Below are 26,735 nucleotides of genomic sequence, written 5' to 3'. Positions count from 1 at the left end.
CTGTTTACTAAGTGTCCAGCACCTCCCCCACTCTCCTGCCACCATGTAAGACATGCCTTGTTCCCCCTTTGCCATCCACCATGATTGTAAGTTTCCTGAGGCCTCTCCAGCCATGCAGAACTGTGACTCAATTAAACTTGTTTGTTTTATAAATTACTGAGTCTCAGAGAGTATCTTTATAGCAGTGTGAGAACAAACTAATACACACATGTAATTCAAAGCTCTGGCTCTATGAAAAAGCCAAAGAAGGGAACAGAGTGGTTCTTCAGAGAAAAGCTGGAGAAGGAAAGAGACTTGAAGAAAGAGGAGCTATCTGCCTCTGAGGGCTGTGAGGTAGAGATGGAGCCTTGACTCCTGCCTTTTCATTTGGCCATGGACTAAAAGTATTTTGTGGCTTGGATAAAATGCAAATGTTTCGGGTTTTGTCCATGGAAAGCTACAAGCTTTGCCTTTGCCCCATCAATAAAATCCCTTCTTATTTGAACTGCCTTGATAGGACCTTTCTTCTTTATAATCACATTCTGAGTATATAAGTCAGGCATTATGAAAGTAGAGAAGGTAGCCACTGATTTTGCTTTGGAATATCACAGAATATTTCATTGAGAAATTAGCATTTGTACTGGTTCTTGAAGAGTAACACAAATTGATAAAACCATGAACGGAATAATTCCATGCAGGGAGAAATAATGAAAAACTCTGGAATAACTAGAGATTGGTAAAGAAAGAGCTGATCACATTAGTTTCCTTAGATAGCCAAAGCCAGTTAAATTCCTACTAGCATTGGACAATGAACATGAGGTTTTGTTCAAAGACCAGAAAAAATAAGGGTACAAGGCATATGGATATCTAGAGAAAAGCCCTCTAGCTACAGCGAATAGTATGAAGAGAGCCCTGAGGCAGAACTTGGCTGCTATGATTTGAGAACTACCAGAAATCGAGTGAACAGGGGGAAGCATGGTTGAAAATGAGATCAGACAGAGCCTGATAGCCAGAGCATATCAGTTCTGTAGTCCAGCCTAAGAACCTGGGCTTTATGATGATAAACTCAAGAAACCATGGAGAATTTTTGAGCAGAGAAATGATAGGATATGAATTTTAACAGAATAATTTTAAAATGCTCTTCAATGAATCATGAAATCATAATGACTACTTTAAATTTACCAAAGGCAGCTCCAAGTGTGTAATAATGATGCAATCTTACCATCTGGCTTAGCTGACACACAAGCTGCTGAATAATGAGATCAGTGGACATACTGGGTATCCTTCAAGGAATCCACATCCCTTTCTCTGTATAAAAATTTTAGTATCAATTTAGTAGCAAATAATATGACATTATATTCTATAGCAAAGACCTAAAGCAAAGAAAAAAATATGTATTTTTCAGATTAAGTAAAATCTAACACAAGTGAATCAAAGAATACAAGATAGACTGCCAGCCACAAAAAATGTACAAAATAATGCCTGTCTTATTATTATTAATGTAAAATATGAGCAAATTCATATATTTTGATAATAAAGCTACAGGTAAAGGATCACACTGATATTCTATTTTAAAAGGGCAGGAAGGTCGCCGAAGGCCAGGAGTTCAAGGTTACAGCATGCTACATTTGCATGACTGTATTCCAACCTAGGTGACAGAGTCAGACCTTGTTTCAAAAAATAAAATATTTAATTCTGTTTTCAGTTCTTAGTTCATATGTTTGTGTTTTACTGTTATTTGGTATAATAGGTATTAAATATTTAAATTAGGACATTAATTGCCACCATGTATGGTCTCTACACAGAAGGAGCAGACATCCTTTCAGAAATCAGTCAGACATGCACATTGACTCCAATTTTATTTTTCCAAAAATGATTACAAGCAAAATTCCCCCACTAAATAGCAATGAATTTATTTTTAGGGATGGCCATGTAGTTTAGTAAAAGCATCTTCATATAAAGTTTTGAAATTATTGTTTAGAAATTAGAATAATTAAGTAAAGGTTTAATATGTTTCTCTGAAAAATCATAAACAGAACAGAATCAAAAACTGAAGGACCTTCTTGTTTATCCAGCCAAGTTTATTTCATTTTATATAGCAGGGAATGAAAGCCTATAGAATCAAATGAATTGTGCACCTTCACAACGCATTACATAGAAAGGCATTTTTGCATTTTCTAAAGGGAACAGAAGAGTTCAAGATGTAAAGAAATAATTTTTCATCTCAGCATGTCCATAAAGTAAGCATATTTATAATTTACTCTCTGTGCCAGAATTCTGGGGGGAACTTAAATAAGGGCATTTCTAATAATAAAGCTCTGGGCAGATTCTTTAACTTGGTAGTGTTATTAAATCCTTCATCTGGTTTTCAATGTAAGCAATCATGTTAATATTCAAGACAATAATTAAGTTCAATTAATTATGAACCACATCAAGTGCTTTGCTAAGATCCATGAACATTACATTTGGGCTTTCTCTTTATAGACCAATCTTTTACTCACCTAAAATAAATTGATTGAAGTTAATTTTTTTCCTAAACTTCTATTACTTTTCAATAGTTATTATCTTTATCTTGTTCATTCATAGTTGCCTCTTTAAATTTATTATATAATAAAATCAGACTAATCAAATAATCATTACTGACATTTTTTATGTCTTCATGTTTTCTATCAGATTTCTCTCTACTTTTCCTCAAGTCTTTAAAAGAATTTTGTTTGAGAATAATTTGCATTTCCCAAATGCAGAGCAATGCTATGTACCAATTTGTGTAGCTACATGTTAGAAAAATGAGACATTATTTATTCAATTTTGTTGATGAATAATAGAGAAAAAGTTATTATGACACCTGTCTCAAGAAGTAGTACCAAAGGTTGTATCAAGAGAATAAACTCAGAAATTCTTACTATAAACTTGGATTTAGTACCTAAAAAGGAAATAAATAATGACTGTACATGAAATAATGACCTCTTTAATTTAACTTAGGAGTAGCTGGATTAATATCTCAAACACAAAATCACATTAGAAAACTATAGAGAATATCTTGTCAAGGCTACCAATGGGCCATTTTATCAATTAGTGATTAAAAACAACTTTGTTGGCTTCTCCTTTAAGGAAAGGAATGAAGTTATTCAAAGAGTTAAGTCATTAAAAGTAGTTTTATGATAAATCTTCCTCTTTCACACATAATTTGGATAGTATATCTTTAATAAATTTTTACTCTTGTATATCAGCCTAGAAACAGATGAAAGAAATGTTGATGAATTCAATTTTCTATGTCTCCCTGTTTCAAAGTGAGTCAAGAAAGAGCTGATTTAGCATCACACTCTCAGAAAAATAGCTTAATTCAGTTGCTTTGGGATATTTACCCATAAACTAAAATTGTATCTTATAGAGAATTTCAAGAGCATAATTTTTGCTCTTCAAATTTATTATTCAAACCCTAACTAGAAAATGGGCAGTGGAAGTTAATACTAATTAGATTTTTTAAAAATCTGCAAAGAGATGAATAATATTATAGCCAGTAAATGGTTCTCAGTGTCCAGTAATTGAGAAGTTGTCTCTATTAAAATTGTATTCTTCAAGAATATTTATCAGGAGACAGGAGGGTGAACTCTCTCCAATATGTGGCTGAATTTTATATTCACCTGACTGCTTATCATATTGAGTACTCTGAAATTTGTATGGCTTTATGTAGTGAGAATTATTAAGATACTTGTCTCTGAGATAAGAAAACACACAATTGACTGGGAAAACTATGACTTCGTTTGCTCATATACTTTTGAGTAAACATGATATGAGTTAACTCATACACTTTTATGCTGTGAGGGGGTCTCTTTGTGTTAGATTTTCCAACCAACTGACCTATCCAAATAACCAATTCCCACCCAAATGACCCACACACAGTGGAGCAGAGTACCTGGTTCATACTAAGTACACAAAGATCTTCATGAACTGTGAGACTCGGTGTCTTTGTTTTCCCAGTTGTAAAATGATCTCCAAGTTGATAGAGCTCCACATATATTTTGGCAGTGGAAGAAAAATTTCTCACTGCTCTAATAAATATAAAAAGGGTTGAAACAGGAAATTTAGGGGGAATTAATGATTTAGCATGACATTGTTTTGAAATAGATTAGGTAATGGGATTCAAAATTGGAGTTTCGCAAAAAATAGCAATGAATGCAAAGTTTAACTGTACATGCATCTCTCTTGGTGATTGCCTTGATTACAATGATCTTTTTCATCTTAATTATATACAATTAAAAAGACACCTTTATATGAAACAAAATCAAATTTATGGTAGAATAATTCACAGGCAAGTTAGTTCCCATTTGGGAAATGTAAAGTGGATTTGCATGGCATCAGTGCAGAACACAAAGGGTGAACAATAGGTTAAATAGAAATAATGAACTTACATATACAAATACTTCCTAAGTAAAGAGACCTGGTATATACTTTAGTCATAATCTATATAAATCTGTCTATTCTCTATCAATCTATTTTGTGTGTACACACTTAATTCCATCTGTTCTCTCTGACACTTGGAAGGATACCACAGAAGAATAAGGGAAGATAGGTCAAATCTAAAACACCAGAAATTTCCAGCCACCTTCCTTTTAACTATTTGCGCCCAACTTTCCAATAAATGTGTGATTACAAAGGGCATGTAAATGTAGACTCTTTTTTCGCAGTGGTTTAATAGACTTTATAAATACTTGACAGAGATATGAGAGTCTAGAGATTTTAAACACTAGTTTCATATTACTAATTTAATATCCCTATGAAAGATATGTATATATCTTTATATATATTATATATCTTATATATAATATATAAGATGTAATATGGAATATTAGGAGCTTTAAATACTTGCACAAGGACAAGATAGCTTTGAAAAGAATTCACTCTTTTTAATTTAAATCTAAATTTCACTTACCTGACTTTGCAGACTCAATGTTCACATTAAGGAAGATATGAAAATTCTGCATATTAAAAATGGGTTCTATCTTTACACTTACATGTACAGCAAGTCCTCCAATAGGGATGTTTCATTCAATGTTATTCAGTTATAACGATGATGACAAAAAAATGTTGATTCCCAGTTGGGTCCACTGCCTATGTTGTTTGCACTTCTCCCCATGTTTGCACGGGTTTTCTACATGTACTCTGGTTTCCTCCCACATTCCCACATTCCAAAGATGTGCACTTTAAGTTAATTAGTGTGTCTACATTGTCCCAGTTGTAGCGAGTGGAGGGAGTGTGTGAGTGTGCCCTCCGATGGATGGCATCCTCTCCAGGATTGTTTTTCACTTTGTGTCCTGAGCTGCTGGGATAGGCTCTGGCCACCCATGCGCCTGAACTGGATGGAATTAGCAGGTAAATAATTGTCTTGTTTTTATTATTCTTTCTTAAATGCATGTGTAGCTCACATTTATTTCAATGTTTAATTTTAGAAGTGTTTTGGTCTTTATTTAGAAGTGTAGTTATATTTTTGTAACCAGAAATATGCCATAGGAACTTAATTTGCCTATGGCAAAATCAGTTTCGTTATACATTGTTTTGCTTAAACTCCCAGTTTCCAAGAACCTATTGACAATGTTAAGTGAGGACTGCCTATACATTTACAGTATATTATCTACGATGTACTTTTAATGTACCACCTTAATAAAGAATTTAAGATGATCATACTTAGAGGTAATATATTTATCCCTATTCAGATAGCTTCTGTTGAGCTATCTTGGGGAAATGTTGGTTTAGTAGAAAAAACACCAGACTCTGTCAAAGATTGGGTTCAATTCCCAGTTCCAGTATGCCAAGACCCTGGGAAAGACATTCAGTTTAGGCCTCAGTTACTTTCTGTAAATTAGGAATAAGAATGTAATCCATTACCCAGTTGCTGTGAATGATTATTTATTAACCGAATATTTGTTCAAGGTCTTAATTCATATTGGAATTTAAAAATTAATAATTTTTTATTGTATAAATACAAGGAATATTATGCATTCCATTTGTGCAAGGCATTCTGCTGGGTACAGAGCTCAATTATCTTGCTTTTGTCCAATTTTGTTTGTGAAAATGAGCTTTGAATCATTGGGCAGATGGTCCTAAGACATTCTTCCTTCAATCGTTTTTCAGCAACTTTTTATTGAGCACTTCTGTGCTTGGCACTGTTTCTAGTTTCTGGTGACACAGAGGTCAACATGACTAACAATTTCCATGCTCTCAGGAACCCATTTATCTTTAATTGTTTGAAATTAACACTAAAACAATCAGAAAACATGAGTATAAATCAGAAGGCAAAAAATAAGATAACTAAAATAGGAGGATAAAGGGGGAAATATTAGCTATTCTGAAAACATATTTTCTGTTTAACTTCCTTTTTAGTAATTTCTAGTTGAAATCACTCACACTTCAAATATAAAGCAATTTATAGAACATTATGAATATAGGACAAGTTAATAACACAGTTAAATGAATAAACGTTTATTTGGAAAACACATATGTAATACCATACTGCTAACTAATTTGTTTTTGACCAACAGAGTTTCATATACCCTTTATTATTAAAAGAAAAATAAATATTTTTCCCAACAGAGAAAGTTGCTAATATATGTATTTGTGCTTGTTTCTTTTGAAGAAATTATTAGCTCTGTGAATAGTCCCTTTATCATTCAGCAAAATAATGTAAAATCAGCAATAATAAGAATGTTTATGATATCTCTATTAGCATTTGCATTATACTTTTACAGTTTATTGATAGGAATCTACATCTTCTCTTCTATTTACTCATTAAGAAGAAATGAATAAATATTGTATAATCATGTAACAATGACTCTAGAATGCCTTAACAAGGAGGTCCCCAACCTTTTTGGCACCAGGGACCAGTTTCACAGAAGACAATTTCTCCACAGACCATGTTGGGGGATGGTTTTGGGATAAAACTCTTCCACCTCAGATCACCAGGCATTAGTTAGATTCTCATAAGGAGCACACAACCTAGATCCCTCACATGCGCAGTTCACAATAGGGTTCGTGTTCCCATGAGAATCTAATGCCACTGCTGATCTGATAGGAGGCAAAGCTCAGGCAGTAATACTGGCTGGCTGCTTACCTCCTACCACGCGGATCAGTTCCTAACAGGCCATGGGCCACGGACCAGTTCCAGTTGTTGACCATGGCTTGGGGACCACTGGTTTAACATGCTAATGGGTTGCAAGTTGCTTTTATAGTACTTAATGCATAGTTTGAAAAACTACATATGTTTTAAATTACTTTAAGGTAGTTCATATAGCCATTAAATCCTTAAACATCCACCATTAATATTTCAGTGATTCAATACCATTTTTTTAGGCATCTTGTCTTAAACTTTGCAAACTTAATAGCATAGAAATGTGCTAGGCAAAGTTGAATATGAGAATATAGCACAGCACTTCTACATTGAAATAGAAAATTTGAGTCATAGCTACCATTGTCTATTGATTTGAAAATAATGAGTTAAAATTTGACATACTTAACATTCTCAGGTAATCATTCAAAAGATTTGAGAAGGCATGAGTAAATTATTCTTTAGAGAAAAACAAGCAGAGCTATGCTGCTGCAATGAGGAATAAATCTCAAAACTTGCATTAAGTTGAGTGGAGGAAAAGCATGAAGAGAGCTTCTATTCATCCTATGAGTCATCTGTGGCACAACTAAGATATTCCAAATGATCACAATTAACCCAAGGATAGATTTTAATTGACTTCAAAATTCTTACAGATTTCTCAAGAGCTTCTAACTGACTTTCACAAGAAGCTTTTTGGCTTCCACTTTGACTCAACCAGAAGCCTAACCAAATAGAAAATACAAAGACAAGCAAACACACACAAAAACAATAAGCTTTTATATTCTTGGATATTATACTGACAATCCTAAGGTACAAAAGGGTCAAGATCATAAAGAAAACAAAAAGCCAAAAATGTATATTACCATTATGTTATAAAATACTAATGTGGCTCAAAAATCTCTCAGAAACCTGTAGACTAGAAATGTGAAGAATGCTTAGATTCACATGTTGATTGCTTTGTAGAAAGAAAAAAAAAGGTTGTATCTCACTGCTTATTTACAAGTTTGTAATTATTGTTAGAAAACAATAAAAGTCAAGTGTATGCACGCTATTTAGTGATTTTGTTTGTCCAAACTGGCTGCTATTAATAAGTGATTGTTGATTTCAGTATTAAGGAGGTAGAATACAAATAAAATAATATTATCTAATACTGGCTAATTTAAATTCTGGCTACAGTCATATCTAGTCAAACAATTATGCTCACCAACTTCACATTTACTCAACAAAGTAGAAGGGGGATGTTATTCCCAGAAAAAAAGGATTAACTAGTTCAACTGCTTTCAATAGGGGCCTTCTGATGGCTTAGCAAAAGCGGTTAGATACTATTAAGAACTCTTTTTCTTTTAGCAAACAGAGCGTTCAAATTATTCTTCCTACAAACCTAGGGAGCCTGCCATTGTAAACCAAGCAAGATGTTATTTTAAACCATTTACTCTTGACACAGGAGGAGAGTATACAACCAGAGGTCAGTAGTTCAAGACTAGCCTGCCCAACATGGTGAAACCCCATCTCTACAAAATAGCTGGGATTACAGGCACCCACTACCATGTCTGGCTATTTTTTGTATTTTTAGTAGAGATGGGGTTTCACCATGTTGGGCAGGCTAGTCTTGAACTACTGACCTCAGGTGATCCGCCCACCTTGGCCTCCCAAAGTGCTGGGATTACAGGCATGAGCCACCATGCCTGGACTATTTAAGCTGATTCTTTAAGGGTGAGTACAAGTTTTTTCCAGGTGAATAAAACCTTGAAACATTACTCCAAGCAGAGGCCAGCAGGTGCAAAGACGCAGGGATATAGAGATGTTGAAGTTTACTAAACACTACTAGATTAAAAAAACAAAAAGGAAACAATCAAAATAAAAAATTGAAAATAAAAATCACCTGAAAAAAAAACAACTATAAATGGGCTTAGCAAGAGGTCACGTTGCAATTAACTATGACCACAGACTCTCAGTAATGGATGGAAATTTTAGGGAAAAAACATAACATTCTCAGGTTGTTGGCAGAGTGTCTAAAACAATTTAGAAATACAGGTATTGAATTCTGGGAATAATTACACTGTAGTGAAATCATTTCCTTCTCTGTGTATGAAGCATGTATGAAGCATGAACAGCACACTGTTCAAGGTGCTGAAAATCAGACTCTTCTCAAGGAGCTCATGAGCAATCAAGGGAGATGGATGGGTGAGCAACTGATTATCATGTGACAAGTGAGGTAATACAGATATGACTAAAATGATATCTAAAGAAGAGCAAAGGAATTATTCGTAACATAAGGAGCGCTGGGGAAAGATTTCTGAAATGAAGCCAGCCGGGCATGATGGCTCACACTTGTAATACCAGCACTTGGGGAGGTGGAAATGGGAGGATCCAGGAGGATCTAGGAGTTCAAGACCAGGCTGGTCAACAGAGCAAGACCCTGCCATCTCTATATTTGAAAAATAAATAAATAATTTTTTTTTTAATGAAGTGATATTTGAGCACTCTGGAGCACCATGCAAATATAGGACAGACTGAAGGAATTTATGCAGCTTAATTTAACGTTTTTTGAAAATTTATATTGCAGAAGTAGTACATATTTACTGTTGTGAAATTAGAAAGAATTGATAGGCAAGGAGCGTGGTCTACAAAGCACTCCATAGATCCACCATACTGAGACAATGCTTAATGCTTTGATAGATTTATTTATTTTATACTTTCTATACATATGCATGTATTGCATACATACATGCACATGGTTAAATAGAAATGGTTCTCCTTGGTATTCTGTTTATTCATTTATTGTTATGAAGTAAATCCCCAAAGAGTACATTTGCTTTGCCCGAGGGAGTCTTTTGCTACATGCTGCTGTACATAATGAAAACTAAAAAAGGGGCTAACTTTTCAGCCTTGCGACCTTGTGGTGATTCAAACAGAGGCTTCATGAAAGGCAGATTCAGAAATGAACTTGGTGTGTGTGGGTGGTTATGTTTGGCATTATTGTTTGTAATAGTATGATAGGGACGATTTCAGAGTCCGCCAACTGGGAACTGGTTAAGTAAAGGGTGGTACATCCAAACGATGCATGCTGTGAAGCTGAAAAGAAGAATGAGAAAGACCTCTGTAGTCATGCAGAAGAACTTGAACCTATAGTATGTGTTTTTTAAAAGGGAGAAGGAATGGTATCGTATGTATGGTGTGCTACTTTTTGTGTTGAGAGAGAAGAGTAGAATAAGAATATACATGTGTATTTGCAAAGATAAATTCTGAAAAGATATATAAGAAACCAATTAAAAGTGTTTGGCTGTGGAAGGAGAATAAGACTGTGAATGGAATTTTGCCACATACTTTTATAGTTAGATTTACAAATTTTCTGAACTTTGTATTTGTACACATGACCCTTTTAAAAATAAGTGAATGAAGGAATGAAGTAGGATTATGAGAAAGAGATAAGAAAAAAGGATCTAAGGGGCTGCCCATCTTTTTAGTACCCGGTGAATATTAATACACAACAATAGCAGCAAATATTGGAAGAGTACCCCTAGAAGGGTAGGGAGTCAGCCTTTCCTTTGTCTTTTCCTCAGTTTCATATATTTAAAAATATATATTCTGAGAACAATAAAACAATTTGAAATAAAAATGTCTCCAGATCTCTTAAAATGAAAGGAAGATGGAGCAGCTTTATGTAGTGCACTTCCCAAAAATGGACTGATTTCCCTCAAGAGACAGGGATTCTAGCCTACATGGGATACATATGGGAGAAAAAATAAGAAAAAGAAAAGAGATTTAAATATAAATGAAAATAACACTTCTCCCTGATTATAAAGGAAATCACATTCTTTTTATAATAATTTGGATGACAAATATTAAGAAAAATCTTTAATTTGTCACTCAAAACATTCTGGTTTGTTGCTTTGTATACTTTTTTATGCATGTAAACATTTTAAAAAGTGGAATCATAATAGGTAGTCTTTTGTCACTTACTATATTTTGGGCATATTTCTGTGGCAGTAAATATATCCTGGCATTATCATTTTTAATAGCTGGATGTATATTAAGTTAATCATTGTCACCCCAGAGGTGAATTTTCTTATATATATATTTTAATGGACTCGAGCAAGCATTTTTGGACTGAATTCACAGAAGTAGAATTTCTGGAGGGTAATAATTTTTAGAGTCTTTAATAGAAATTTTCAAATTATCCTCCAGGAAAAGTGGCTTAGTTTATATTCCCACCAAGAGGGACAGAGCTCCAGGTTCCCCCTTCCATTTTTCACCTTTGCTGCCTTTATACAGAAAATATCAGTGTTTTCATGACATTGCCTTGATTTCTAGTGCATTGAATCTTTTTTATAGATCTATGGGCCATTTTTATTTTTGTGAGAAGTGCCTGTTTCTCCATTGCGCATTTTCTGCTGCAAATCATTTGTTTTTTTTCTAAGTAATTTTAAAGATTTCTTTATAGGCTAAGGATACAAACCTTTTGTCATTGAGGTTTCAAAAACTTTTTCCCAGTAAGTGTTTGTTATTTCATTTTATTTTTTCTTTTCTTTCTTCCTTCCCTTCTCTTTCCTTCCCTTTCCTTTCCTTTTTTCCTTTCCTTTCTTTTTCTTTCCTTTCCTTTCTTTTCTTCTTTCTTTCTTTCCTTCCTTTTTTCCTTCCTTTCCTTCCTTTCTTTCCTTTTCCTTTCTTCCTTCCTTCTTCCTTCTTCCTTTCTTTTCCTTTTCCTTTTCCCCTTCCTTCCTTCCCTCCCTCCCTCTTCTCCTTCCTTCCTTTCTTCCTTCCTTCTCATTCCAAACTCCAAAGTCACATTTCACTTAATTTTTATCCTGCCAAATTTGAAAGCATTTTAACTTAGTGATTTTCGTGTAAACAGGAGCAGGAGAGAATGTCATTATCTAGGTCTTGCTCTGTCACCCAGACTGGAGTGCAGTGCCATAATCATAGCTACTGCAGCCTCAAACTCCTAGGCAGAAGCAATTTTCCTACCTCAGCCTGCTGAGTAGCTAGGACTACAGGTGTGTGCAACCACACCCAGCTATTTTTTAAATTTTTTTGTGGAGATGTGAATTCACTATGCTGCTGAGGCTACTCTTGAACTCCTGACTTCAAGTAATTCTCCCACCTTGGCTTGTCAAAGTCCTGGGATTACAGGTTTGAACTACTGCTCCCAGCCGAGAGTTTAGTTTTGTTTGCTAGTGGTGTTCTTGGTATCTTTTCATGCTTGAGGCTTTGGTGCTAGTGCTGAAATATTACACTCACCATCCAAGGTTTACAGGACTTTTGTTTTAACATGGAACAGATGGAACAGTTTAGTTCTGCATCTTTGCAGGTATACAAAATGTGCCTACCAGGACTCTGCCTATATCCATTGAAAGCAAGAAGTAATACAGTAAAACTGCCTGGCTAGAGGCTTTGAAGGAATGGAGTGTTCTGGTTGAATCCTATTAACTTGGAAGCATGAAGGTGAAAAAATTCAGAACTTAATTTTCCTTTCAATGCAATTTAGAAATATAGCCAGTGATTCCACTTTTCTTCTCTAGTAAGTTTGGACATTCTGATCTACTTGGTGTTTTATTATAGAACTCCTAGTGTGCCTGAGACTTACATTGTGAAGATAATTTTATAAAACTTTAGCTATAAGAGGATGTAAATAGTCTTGTATGATATCAGGCTGGATGAGAACTAATACTTGTAAATATACTTTTTAGACTAAACTTCTGATTGCCACTTGTTTTCTTATTGAACTCATAAAAATAAAACACATTGGATGGAGGGTGGGAATAGGAAGGAGAGTTATGTGTTTTAATTGTATGTCATTGTTTCATATCGAGATAGAACATATAGTAGCCTTGGCTTTGGACCTACAGAAGGAAACACATTTTTCTACCTGCTATATGGCAGACACTCTTAAATACCTGGAGGGATGACTGCAGCACAGATTGCTGAGCCCTACTCCAGAGTTTCTGATTCACCAGGTCCAGGCTAGGGCCTGAGAATTTGCACTAAAAAGTTCTCAGGTGCTTCTGGTGCTGCTAGTCCAGAGACTACATTACTGAGAACCACTCTTGTCTACTAACTGTAAATTGTAGAACTCTAGACAAAAGCTTAGTTTGGTCTGGGATAAGAAGCACACAGGTTATGGAGCAAATCATGAGAGTTTCAACCCTTGATCCCAGCTTTGTGTGAAATTCAAGTAACAAGCAGACAGTGACATAACACAATTCTTAGTTTTTATGATTGCAAGTCATAGCCAAGTATCAAGTGAGAAATTTAGTTTCATTTGCAAGGCTTAGAGAGGACAGGTGATGCTAGAAAAACGGGCCTTGTATTTGTTTTAAACCGGTAAAGAGCTTTGAGTGCTTATTAAATTGAAAGCTTTTAAAATTTATTTTGTATTTTATTTTATTTATTTTGAGATGGAGTCTCATGCTGTCTCCCAGACTGGAGTGCAGTGGCATGACCTTGGCTCACTGCAACCTCCATGTTCCAGGTTCAAGTGATTCTCCTGCCTCGGCTTCCTGAATAGCTGGGATTACAGACACCCACCACCATGCCTGGCTAGTTTTGTATTTTTGGTAGAGACAGGATTTCACCATGTTGGCCAGGCTGGTCTCAAACTCCTGACCTCAGGTGATCCACCTGCCTTAGGCTTGCAAAATGCTGGGATTACAGGCATGAGTCACCACATCTGGCCCAAAAGCTTTGTGTTTTTACAGATATTAGACATATTTCTTGTTTAAGAAAAAAAATCTTAACAATAACCTAGGAGAATAAGAGAAACATTTTTCTAAAAAAGAGAAATCATTGTGATTACTTTGTCTTATTAGAATATTAGATAATATAGTCTACTTCATTAATCATCAAGCATGCTATGGATTTTCCATTTTTATAGGATCTGTGTCTCAGTTAAGGTAATACTGGTAATTTTTGTGCTGTATTTGAAGATGAAAAATATAGGCCAAAATCATAGACCTTGCATAGAAGCTGGGTAATGAAGACAGTTCTGGAGGCACACATAGATACACACACAGAGACACACATATAGAGAGAGAAAGTATACATACATAAATTTTTTTAAGTTTTAAAGGTTTTAAAGCAAAAGCTGGCCCTTCCCCTCTCCCAGAGTGGGCGGGGACAGCGGTTGCATGGGTAGCTTTCCTTGTGAGCCACAGGTCCCTCTGGACACACTGTTGCCTGGCCACGCCCCCTTTCCCTTTCATCTTTCTCATTGATCAATGGGCTTGGAGCATTAAGGCCACGCCCCTATTCTGCATTCTACTGGGGCCCTGGTTACGCCTCCCCTGGCTCAGTCCCACAGCTGCCTGTTAGGCGACTGGAGGTGTTGATCAGTGCTCACTGGGATTTCACTGACGTGGCCCCAACCCTGCCTCCCTCTCCACCCAGCGGTGGCAGAAGAAACTCGAAAGAGCAGATTGGCTGCAGCAAAGGAAAAGGTAAAAATGCACCAGGTCATGGCCCCCCAACCCAGCCACAGATCCCCTCTGACGACCAGACTGCCAGGATCCATACCACTCCTGAGGCACACTGGACTGAGCCCCCCAACCCCGGCGCCTCTGGGATCCCCCCACCAAAGTCTTGTCAGTCAGCCCCACCCTTCAGCAAGCAGCCCAGTCCCTGACCTCGCGAATCACTCTATGGTGACTTTGAGTGGGTGACTCCTGGGGCTTCCTGCTCCATTACTGGGCCCTCACCTCCTGCTGCCCCAAACTCGACCTCCCTGGGCTCTTTGGGCTCACGTCTCCAAGGACCTGGGTTCCACAGCCCCAGGCCCCACTCTGGCCAGTTGTCCCTGGGAGACTTTGGGCTGGTGACTCCTGGGGCTCCCTACTGCAGACTCTGCCTTCCACTCCTGCTGCCTCAAGGTCGACCTCCCTGGGCTCTTTGCAGTGGCATCTCCAAGGACCTGGGTCCCAACCCGGTGTTTCCCTCCCCCATCGTAGAGTGGCAATGCGGACATCGTGCTGATGTGGTCCCTAACCCCGACCAGGAGGAGTGGAATGTAATGAGGTCACAATCTGCCTAGGAACTGTCATTACTGCAAGACCAGCCTTTGATCTTACAATCCAGTTCCCTAAGCGTTGTCACCCCATTTCTGGTTCCTCTGGTCACAGCACAAATTTCCAGCTGGAAGGGGAATGGAGACTATGGGACCCAGGAGCAAGAGGTTTCAGGCTGCCTCACTCCCTTCACATAGACACTGACAATGGGGAAAGCCTACACTTCCCCCGTGAGTGCAAAACATTAACAGTATCTCTGGGTGGCAATGGGGGATGGGTTTGGTTTGGTTTTTCTCCCAGGCTTCTACTTTCCAGGCTTCTACTTCTATTTTTTTCTGAGTTCTCCACCTCATATTCTGATTCTCCATGGTTCTGGGACCAGACTGCCTTTCATTCAGTGGTCTCTGAAGTGAGATTTGCTCATCTTCTGTGGAATAGATCTTGGGAAACTGAACTTGACAGCTGGAATCTTCCTCATATTATCTGAACCTGGGGTACTCTGAGTGCCACAGGATAAATGTGGGACATCTTTCTGAAGCATCAGTTTCCCTTGATTCTCTTGAGATCAAGAGAAAAAACATTAAGGTATTTAGGGATGACAGTCACATAGGTTTCTAAGAGTATACCAGACTTCTCTCTGAAATGAGGTTTAGGTTGTCTTCTTTCTGATAAATTCCCAGATTTAACAGAAAGGCTGCCTTCTGCCATGAGGACACATTGATATAAAAGTTTGAGGGGTACTGTCACACTTCTCCACACTAACAGACATGTGAGGATGTATGACTCTAAACCACATGACATACAATTCATGCCACTTAATGTTTACTTTTCTGCCTCTGCCTCTGGTTTTGGTCCCTGGCGGTTGCTGATTCTTGGCAAAACCCCAGAGCTTAGAGTCAGAAGACTTGAGTTTCAAAGTTTCACTATCGCCTTTTTCTTTTTTGTTTTTTTCTAGCCATGATACCAATCCCTCTCGGTCACTAAATGATTGTGACAACACCTTGTACAGTTGTTGGTGTCATTAAATCAGATGGTATATAAGAGTATTTTGTAAAAACTGTAAAGGAAGATGTGGCCGTAGGGGCTGATAGTTCTCATGAGTATTATTGCTCTTCTTTCCCACAGTTAAAAGAATATTGGCAGAGAAACAACCCTGGTGTTCCAGCAGGAACAAAGAGGAACAGGAAACAAATGGCAGTGGCCCTGAGACAGCCACTTCTGGTGGTTGCCACTCACCTGGGAATGGAGTCTTGGCTGGCCAGGCTCCTGGGGACAGGGGGCCCAAGGGGCAGTACAGGGTAATTGTTAAGATTGTGGATGGACTGTTGGGTACTGGTTAAGAATTCTGGGTTTGGCTGGGCATGATCGGCCACGCCTGTAATCCCACGACTTTGGGAGACCGAGGCAGGAGGATCATGAGGTCAGGAGATAGAGACCATCCTGGCTAACAAGGTGAAACCCCTTCTCTACTAAAAAATACAAAAAAAAGTTAGCTGGGCGTGGTGGTGGGCACCTGTAGTCCCAGCTACTCAGGAGGCTGAGGCAGGAGAATGACGTGAACCTGGGAGGTGGAGCTTGCAGTGAGCCGAGATTGCGCCACCACACTCCAGCCTGGGAGAAAAAGCAAGACTCTATCTTAAAAAAAAAAAAAAAAAAAAAGGAATTCTGGGTTTGAATCCTGCCTCTCCGACTGCTAGGGATATGATTTAGGGCAAGTTGCTTGAACTCTTTGGGTCTCTCTTTTTACATCTGTATAATAGAGGTGGTATTTTTTTACTTCCATTTGTGAAGTTTAAATGAGATTTGTTATTGTTGTTTTTATGTTAATCCATAGTACATGGCCTGCTGTAAACACCCAGGACACCCAGGATATGGTCATTGCTGTTTGATTTTCCCCATGCCCAGTCTCAAGGGGAAGCCAGGACAATGAGAACAGCCACTTGCCATCAGGACTCACTGAAAGGGTCCCAGGGTGGGATGGTGGGAGATAAGAACCATGAGAGAAGTTTGCACAAGAGTTATGGGACAAAGGGCCCAAGATAGGCAGAAAAGAAAATGTTGCCAGTTGATGGGGAAGAAAGGAAGTCAGAGGGCTTAGACATTGAGGGGGACAGAACATCTCCATGTGCACTCTCATCTCTTGCAGTCAGCAAGAGGTATCCACAGGGAGGGCCCTACATCATCTGCTACCCTGAAGGATCTGGAGGTAAGTGGCTCTGGGCAGAGGTGCAGTGACCCTGCAGGCCAGCCCTCCAGCCTCCTCCCTCTGCCAGCTGAGACAGCCCACACACACCCCAGCCCTAATGATTGTTCTATCTCTCCCCCCACTCCTCCTCCACCTCCTCCTCATTGCATGTGCCTCAGAGCCTGTGCCAAGAACTAGCAGTAGTCCTGGGCTCGAGGTCCGTAAAAATCAGTTAACTGAATAACACCATCAAATCTTTGGTAAGAATACAGTGGGGTCCCCTGATTCCACACTGCCAATCCTGGGCTCGTTTCCCCTTGGGGTCCTGAAGAAAGGGGCTGGGGGACCCTGGTTCCAAGTACAAAATGGGAACTGGGGCACCCAGGCCTCACCTAGAGGGACCCCAGAGCATGCAGCACGGCTCTTCTTTTACTGTCCTCTTTGCCGACTCTCTCCTCTCCAGACACCCCTGCTCCAGTCCTTGCTACACACGCCCTGGGGTTTTTGCCTCTCGGGGAAGTGCTGGCCTGACTGGTTGTCAGGGGCCCCATATTTCTGCTGTGACTTGGTCCCTAATTTGCTGTTTGATTCTGGACAAGCCACCTCTCCTTTTTGGGTTCGTGTTTCCAGAGGAGGTAGTGAGTATCAAAGGTCTCTGTTAACTCTGACAGCCTGAGATTTAAAGGCCCCCTTCAATGGAAATCTCAGCACCAAGGGCTCCTGTCTGTCCTTTTTCATCCTATATGTGCTGTGAAGAACCGTACCTGGTCCGTACGTGCTCAGTAAATGTTTATTGAATGAACGCACTTTTCTAAATCACAAGCTGGCAGAAGGGGCAGCCTTTCTCAAACTCCATCTCTAGAGGCTTATGTTACTCTCCTCTCAAGAGATTCCAGATTCAGACTGAGTTCTGTGGCTGTGGGCAAAAACCAACAAAGACCCAAATCCTCTGTCCTTGGGAGTTTCAGGAGAGCTTACTAGTTCGTGTTCCCATTATGTCTGAGAACTTTGCCTTTAAAATCCATTGCTGGCCCCTGCCTACTCTTCCTGGTCTGAGGAATAGAGCTGAGGGGGCCACCCTTCATCACCTTAATTTGACTCTCCCCAAAGAAACAACAGAAGAAACAAGTGGAACATCAGCTGGAAGTAGTAACGTGATGTCTTTGTTTCCTCGTGACATGACTGCTGGGTTTAGGGGGCACTCAGATGTAGAGGCCCCAGTCTCGTATCACCCACTCCCAGCCTGGGGAAGAAGGCTCACCCCTCAGATTCCACCCCATCCCCACAGGGTCCCTGATAACCTGGTTCCATGGGTGGGCCTGTCCTGGGGCATTGGTGGCATTCTGGGGGCATGTCTCTTGCTGTGCCATCTCTGCCTCCCCCTGGTAAGAGCTCTGTCTTCCTCTTCATGTAGGAAAAGAAGGCAAACAATGAGAAACAAAGCTGAACGGGAGCTAGAGGTGAGTGGAGGCTGTGCAGTTTCCTCCTGTCCTCCGGAGAATGTTTCTTTCCTTCTTTTTCAGCACTTGCTCGGCTTTTCTCCCAAAGGTTCAAATCCAGAGATTGAACATACAGAAAGGGAAACTAAATACAGACCTGTATCACATGAAACGTTCTCTCAGATACTATGAAGGTAGGAATCTGGGCACCCTGTCATCCTTCAATCTGGTACTTTGACATGTCTTTAGCGGGAGTCCTTTGGGCCCCATCTCAACTCTCTCATTACAGATGAGTCCAAGGATGTGGCCGGCTGCCTGCAACATTCATTGCAGCGTATAGCAGAGTTAGAGCAGGCTCTCTGCTGTCACCACCACACAGGAGAAGAAGGAGATCAGTGTGAGTTCAACCATTTGCCCTGTCCCCTGAGAGCCTGGCTTCGCAGATGGAGGAGTGAGCCTAAAGCTCCCTTTTGCAGGATGGAGTGTCCTGCCCAGAACGCAGCATGGCCTTTTCCCACTGCTTTTGTGTGTGGTTGTTAGAGACAGCCTGGGGCTGAGTCAGCTGCTATGGGTGAGTTGAGAGGCACTGTGGGGACTGAGCACTGGACGCAGAGCTTGGAGGCCAAGCTCTTACCCGGCTGTGGTCTTGGCCAAGTCCTAGATGGGGTATTGGGTACTTGTACTACAAAAGTACAGAAGAGTATCTTTAATATGTTACTATTTCTGTAGAGAGAGGAAACGTGTGTGTGTGTATGTGTGTGTGTGTGTGTACACACTATGATAATATACATAACACATGTCTGCAAGGGTTCATAAAAAATTCAGGAGAGAGCAACAGTGTGGCTGGGAGATACTTCCGTTCTGTACCTTCTGAGTTTTGGGCTATGCGAATGTATCATCCTTTCAAAAAGTGGACAAAAGATTAATCTTCCCCTTCCTTTCTGTGCCACCACCTCCAGCAAGAAAAATGGGCTTAGAGAATCAGATAGACCTGGGTGTTCAAATCCCAGCTCTGCCTAAGTGATCTTAGACAAGCACTTAACCTCAAATACTCCATGTTTTTTTCATCTACACAATAGAGGTAACCATAGTAACTGTCTCCTATGTTGGTTGCAAGGATTAAATGGGATTGCTAGCATGGTACCTGGTGAAGCACGCCATAAAGGTTCAAACAGTGGTAATAATAACAGTAATAACAATAGCAATATTATCTGATCTCTCTGGGCCTCCGTTAGCCAGTTGTAAATTCGATCTCTTTCCCTGTCCCTTCCAACTTGACTGAGTTCTTTGAAAAACCAGACCATGGGCTTGGAAATGTCTTGATCTTTACTGACCAAGTTGTATATTGAGCCTAGCCCTAGCCCTTTTTAGGGGGCAGTGTGTGGAATGGCCCAGGCTCCCCAGATCGAAACTTCTCACTCTTCACCATCCAGTTCTCGAGCCTCAGTAAAGCACTTATTGAGTGGCAGTTAAAGCAGTCCATACAGGAGAAGGCACGGTTGAAAGCACACCTGACATGGGTGAGGTTTTGCAGAGGGAGGGATGTGGAAGGAAGATAACCCCAGGTGGTGAGGAGCAGGTGAGGACCAGTGACAGCCCTTCTTAACTTCTCTGCCCATTCTTGCAGTTGAAGGAGTCGCTTAAACAAGTCCAGCTAGAGAGAGATGAATATGCTCAACATATAAAAGGAGAGCAGTGGCAGCAGAGGATGAGGAAAATGTCGCAGGAGGTGAGATCTGACCCTTCAGCTCCCCACCCTCCACCTTAGATAGGTCACTGGATCTTTCTGGGCATCTGTAAAGTGGGAATAGTACAGCCAGAGGTGGTCATGGGTCTGGGCTTTGTGGAGGTGGGGGCAGAGAGGGAGATGGTAGCCTGTCCAGCCACCAGCCCCTCTCTCCAGGGCCATTTTCCACTGTGCTTTGGGCAGGTTTGCACATTGAAGAAGGAGAAGAAGCATGATACATGTCCGGTAGAGAAGCGGGAGAGGAGCTTGTCCAAACTCAAAAACCAGAGGGGTAAGATGGGGCTGGAATGACCTAGGAGCAGGCCTGTCATCAGAGGGCCCTGGGGGTGGCTTAGAGTGCCCCAGGGAGGTGGGTGGATGGAAGGGCTTTGAGGCAGAGGGAAAGAGGTCTGTGCCAGGGGATGGCAAGTCTTGTCATCTCCATGAGCCTCAATGTCCCCATCAGCAAAGAGGGCCCAGTGTCAGCCACCCACAGTGCTCTGTATCTGAAAGTGGCTTGGAAGATTGGCTACCATCTGGGTGCAGGGAATCATTCACAGTGAGTCCAAGTTTGGGGAGCCTGAGAGGAGCTATGCACCAAGAGGAGGGTTTTTTGTTTTTTTGTTTTTTTTTTGGCAGGGGGGAGTCCAGAGTCCCTTATTGTCTGCTTCCTTTCTCAGCTGAACCCCTGCTCCCAGATCCCCCAGCAGTGCCCTCCGAGGTGGAGCTGCAGAACCTCAGGAAGCAACTGGAGAGAATGGCAGGAGAACTCCAAGCCCAGTTGGAAAACAATCAGCGCATAAGTGTCCTGAACTGGTGGCAAAAAGAGAGGTTTCAGGAGCAGGAGAAGAGGCTTCAGCAGCTGGCCGAGCCACAGAGTGGCTTCGAGGAGCTGGTGCATTGCCCCACCTGGGGAGCTTGCCCTCCTCCCTAGCCCTCCAGGCCTTTGTTTCCCCACCTGTAAAATGGGGCAGTGTAGCCCTCATGTGAAATGTTACTTCTAAAGGCACCTGTGAGCCAGAGCTCTGCTCTGGTGGTTGTGGGAGAGAGGAAATGATTTTTCTCACCTGCCTCCACCCTTCCCGGTGCCATGGGAGGCAGACACCAAGTTCTGGGGTCTCCAGCTGCAGTGGGTGGCTGCTGATTGCTTCTCTCTGTCCAGAACAATGAGAACAAGAGCACACTGCAGTTGGAGCAGCAGGTAAAGGAGCTGCAGGAGAAGCTGGGTGAGGTGAAGGAAACAGTAACCTCTGCCCCATCCAAGAAGGGCTGGGAAGCAAGCACCAGCCTCTGGGGAGGGGAGGTGCCAGGCCAGAGGCAGCTCCAGCCTGGGGGCAGGTGACGCCAGCACCCTCGAGGGCAGTCCTGTGACTGTTTCTTGCTTCCTGCCTTCTGACTTTTAGAGGTGGGTAGCCCTGGGCTCCTCCCAGGTCTGGACATCATCATCCCAGCTAGAGGCATGGAGCCCCCCAATCACAGGGGAAGAGACAGTGGTATAAGAGGCTCCTTATGCCAGACACGGTTGCTCGTGCCTATAATCCCAGCACTTTGGGAGGCTGAGGCAGAAGAATCACTTGAGGTCGGGAGTTTGAGATCAGCCAGGCCAACCTGGTAAAACCTCATCTCTACTAAAATTACAAAGAAAAAATAGCCGGGCGTAGTGGTGCATGCCTGTAATCCCACCTACTCAGGAGGCTGAGGCAAGAGAATCACCTGAGCCCAGGAGGTGGAGGTTGCAGTGAGCTGAGATTGCACCACTGCACTCCAGCCTGGGCCACAGAGTGACACTCTGTCTCCAAACAAAACAGAAAGACTCCTTAGATTAAAACTGGATTCCAGCCTTGGTTCCACTGGTCACCATTCAAGTACTTTGCATCTCTAAGTCTCTGTTTCTTTAACTTCGAAAGGAAGTTAGCATTCTCCTTACAGAGGTGCTGAGGATTAAATGACATAATACATGGCAAACACTAGGGATGTAGCACACTTAGCAGATGGTGGTTGGCTCCCACTGCTTTTCCACCAGTCTGTGGCCTACAGTTTAAATGGTGAGAAGAGGGTATGAGATTCGAGGCTGGGGAAGGAGGCATGGGGTTCTAGGAAAGGGAGGCCGTCACTTAGGCCTGGAGCAAGGGGCCAGGGGCCTGGGCAGGCGATAGAGCCCCAGGGTCCTCGCTACCCTATTAATGGGCCCAGAATCTGGAAGCCAGCCACCACATGCCCTCATGCCCAGGGTCTTCCTGCAGGTGGAGCTGAAGAGCCAAGAGGCTCAGAGTCTGCGGCAGCAGCCAGACCATTACCTGGGTCACCTGCAGCAGTACGTGGCCACCTATCAGCAGCAGGTGTCCGCCTATCAGCAGCAGACCTCTGAGAAGGAGGTGCTGCACAGGCAGTTACTGCAGTAGACCCAGCTAATGAACTACCTGCAGCAGCAGGAAGCTTGGGGCAAAGTGGTGGCCGAGACAGCCCACCAAAAGTTGCAGGACACCCAGGGCAGGGAGCTGCTGAGGACGGGCAGTGAGGGGGATGACCTGGCAAACTCCGTGCCTTCTCACTCTTTCCTGGGCCCTTAGGAGAATCTAGAAGCTGCTAGGCTGCAGAACCAGCAGCTAAAGGCCCAGTTGAGCCTCATGAGGGCTCTCCCTGGGGGAAGGCATGGGAGATTGCTCAGAGGAAGAGAAGAGAGCCCCAGGAGGAAGGGGGGACTGTTAGCAGCATAGGATTGAGGAGTTGGAAAAGACCTTTAGAACAGCTGGTCCTTATGCCGACTGGGTGCCCACACTAAGTTCGGCATCAATATGGTGACCACCTGGGAGCGGGGTCCACCAAGTTGCCTAAGGATGGCTGAACTGGCCCAGGTCAGAAAGGGAGCAGGTCAGAACTCCCACACCAACCAGTAGTGGGACTGTGCCTGGGCAGCATAGCAAGATCTTGGTTCTTTGAAGTAAGAGTAAAGAACAGCAGCTTATTCCTCTCTGGGTAGGGACTGGCTCAGGGTTACACAGTGATGGTGGAGGTAGAGGTGGGCCCACAGTACCTCCCTTGTTGGGTTGTCTGAGGACCCCTCTGGCCACCCCCCACAGGAGATGGAGGAGGACATCTGGACAGTGAGGAGGAGGAGGCACCTCAGCCCATGCCGACCGTCCCGGAGGACCTGGAGAGCTGGGAGGCCATGGTGAGCCTGACTCCCCCTGCACCCATTTTGCCATCTTCTTCTGTGGTCCCTCCAAGACCCCTTTATGCTCTTGGTTTCCCTGCCTTCTGATTTTTCCGGACCCTCACCCCTTCTGGGAGCCAGTGGTCAGACACCATTTCACCTGTGACCAACAGGTGCACTTTCTGAGGCCCCAAGGGAAGGGGCTGCGCTCCACCTCTCTGCCCGTTTGTTCTATGTATGCCCCTACAAGAATGCTCACCTCTTGCCCTCAGGTGGCATTTTTCAAGTCCGCTGGAGCCAGTGCCCAGGAGGAGCAGGCACAGTTTCGAGAGCAGGTGAAAGAGCACAGAGTGTGCTGCCAGTGCCTGGCTCACCTGGTGGCCTCTGCCCAGCAGGAGCCAGAAGCAGTGATCCCAGCCCCAGTGACTGGTGGCGAGTCTGTGAGTGGGGAAATCCACCAGGCCCTGCAGGAGGTCATGGAGAAGCTGGAGGTGAGTGAGTCCTGGCATGGGCCAAGAAGGGCAGGGGTGGGGCAGGTCGCTGCCAAGATGTGACACCATTATTTTGGCTCCAGAGCGGCTTTATGGACCTCCTGGAGGAGAAGACGGACCTGAGTGAGCTGGGGGAGAAACAAGAACTTCGATTCATCTAGTACTGGAAAGACAGACACCGTCAGTGAGCAGGAGGCCAGGGCATGGCAGGGGGAGCTGCAGGGCCATCAGAGGGGCCTCAGCGTCTGAGCCCTGTCCTCCCACAGGAAAGTTCATCATCTTATAATAGAGCCAGGGGGTAGTGCCAAAGATGCGGCACCGGGAGGAGGACTTCATCAGGCTGGCCCAGGACAGCAAGGAGATGAAGGTAGGGTGTGCAACATCTCTGCGGGGGTGGGGGTTGGGGGTGGATGTGAGGGTGGGCACCGGCAGCAGCATGACAGCTGAGGACCCCTCCCTCCAGGTGAAGCTGCTGGAGCTGCAGGAGATGATGCTGTGGCTTGTGGTGACTACAACGAGGAGCACAGCAAATTCCTGGCCACTGCCCAGAACCCTGCTGATGAGCCCAGTCCAGGAGCCCCAGCCCCCCAGGAGCTTGGGGCTGCCAACAAGCATGGTGGTGAGTAGAGTCCTCAGGCAGGATGGGCAGGCAGGGGCAGGGGAGGCTCACACTGTGCTCAGATCCCCGCCTCCCTCTCCCCAAAGATCTTTGTGAGGTGAGCCTCACCGACAGCGTGGAGCCTGCGCAAGGAGAGGCCAGGGACATTTCTCCCCATGGCAACCGTACTTCACAGCCAATCGTGCAGGACCACCAGGAGCACCCAGGCTTGGGCTTTTGCTGGACTTGGCTGCTGAGAAGAAGGAGATAAACATCACCATCATCAAAGAGCTGGTCAAGAAATTTTACAAAAGGAAACAAAGTTATGGGGTTAATTCCCTATACCATTCATTTACTTCATTTGAATGTTAGAGACACTCATGATTATTTGTGTTTCTAATTTATAGTTTAAGTTTATTTGTAAAAAGTTAAAGGAGAGTGGGTCTCAGTGGCTTTCACTGATGTTCACTCTGGCATCCTTTAGCATTTTTCTTTTTTAATTTCATAATTGTAGGTCATTAGCATGCATATCGAGTTTGCCCTTACATGGTGGGAGGTCAAACACACAAAGACCCACTGTTTGCACAAAACTATTGTTGCTGGTTTGGAATAGCCTGCCATGCTTTTTTAATGTTATTGCAGCACGTATATTCATTACAGAATTTAATTTGCTTATGTTCTGCTATTGTTTGACCTAATCTTAGTCACAGTGAGCCCTTCATTAGCTCAATATGTGGTTTGCCCTCAAGTGTGCACTGTTTATTACTTTGTAATATGCCACTGTGAGTACTGACATTTAGAGTTGTTTAAAGGCTGAGAACTGGAAACAGCCTTTCCCCCATTTTCTGTGTATTGATGATGGGAGTAATAACATTTTGGGGGAGCTTTTTAAATCTCACAGAAGAGGAAAGTGGCCTGCTCTGGCAGGTGTGTGCAGGATAGAGTGCATTTCATTTGTTCCGGTGCCAAGAATGAGCGCTGTACTATGGTAGTTCCCTCAGGATTTGTATGTGCTCTGGGCTCATGAAGATATTGCACCATGAGCTGCAGCAGTTGTACTCTTTCTCGATGACCTAAAAAGAGATTATTTCTGAGGAATGAAAGACTCCCATCATTGACTGTGGATGTGGAAAACCTTTCCTAGCTTAGAGCATTTGTATCTATAATACATTTAAAAGAGTTCATGTTACCTGTTTTAATCACATGACTACATGTCCCAGTACACAAAAGGGCATTGGTTGGCATTCGTCTTAATGTATTTAGTAAAGATCATAAGAAATCCTTTGAGAGTTTAAATGTCCCTGGAACAGGTATACAGACTCTAGTCAAGGATGAATTAGAGTGAAGGAAAGCTGTGTGACACCTGGCATTCCTCTCTGTTCACGGAGCGTCTTTGAGGCTTGAAGATTGATTTTACCATCTAGATCTCTCTGGCTAATACTTATTCTTCAACCACCTTGGTTACTCTGACATAGGAATTTACTTCTTTTCCTTTAGTGGAAAACACTTTAAAAAATAATAACAAACATTATTATAAACTAATATGTGTGAGAGTACTTAGTTAAAACAAAAAGAAGTTTTAATAGACAGTATTATACTATCTTTGAAAGTCAAGGAGAAGTTTATGCAACTTAAAATGTTTACAAACTGCAGTGCAATCTACTGTTTGTGAATGTCAATGTATTATCAGGAAACATGTCTATACAATCACAGAGTTATATTTCCTCACAAACTTCTTTACGAAGGGTGAACTATGTCCTGTTCTTGACTTTTATTTTCTGAAGTTGCCACTTTTGCCTTCTTTGAGTTCAGTTTAAAGACAGTTACTTTAAGTCCATTTTAAACCCTCGGACTGGAATTGTACCACTGTTAATTAGCCACATTATTTGGTCTAATGTTTTTTCTTTATCATTCTGAAACTGGCTTTATCCAATACATTGATAAATTATTTCAAAGGTACTTTTATCATTGAAATCACTTCACTTTTACCCTGATAAATATCAATGACTAGGAATGACCTTCAGATAGCATTTAGCATCTGTAACCAATCTGACAATAATG

At 42.0% G+C, this 26,735-nt stretch overlaps 1 pseudogene; it reads left to right on the top strand.

Annotated features, from left to right (window-relative positions):
- Positions 1-231: 231 nt before the first annotated feature.
- LOC112628338 lies at positions 232-24,945 on the top strand (annotated as a pseudogene).
- The last annotated feature ends 1,790 nt before the right edge of the window (positions 24,946-26,735 follow it).

This window comes from Theropithecus gelada, chromosome 7b (assembly GCF_003255815.1).
Source record: "Theropithecus gelada isolate Dixy chromosome 7b, Tgel_1.0, whole genome shotgun sequence".
Taxonomy (NCBI): domain Eukaryota; kingdom Metazoa; phylum Chordata; class Mammalia; order Primates; family Cercopithecidae; genus Theropithecus; species Theropithecus gelada.
This window is presented reverse-complemented; position numbering and strand designations above follow the sequence as displayed.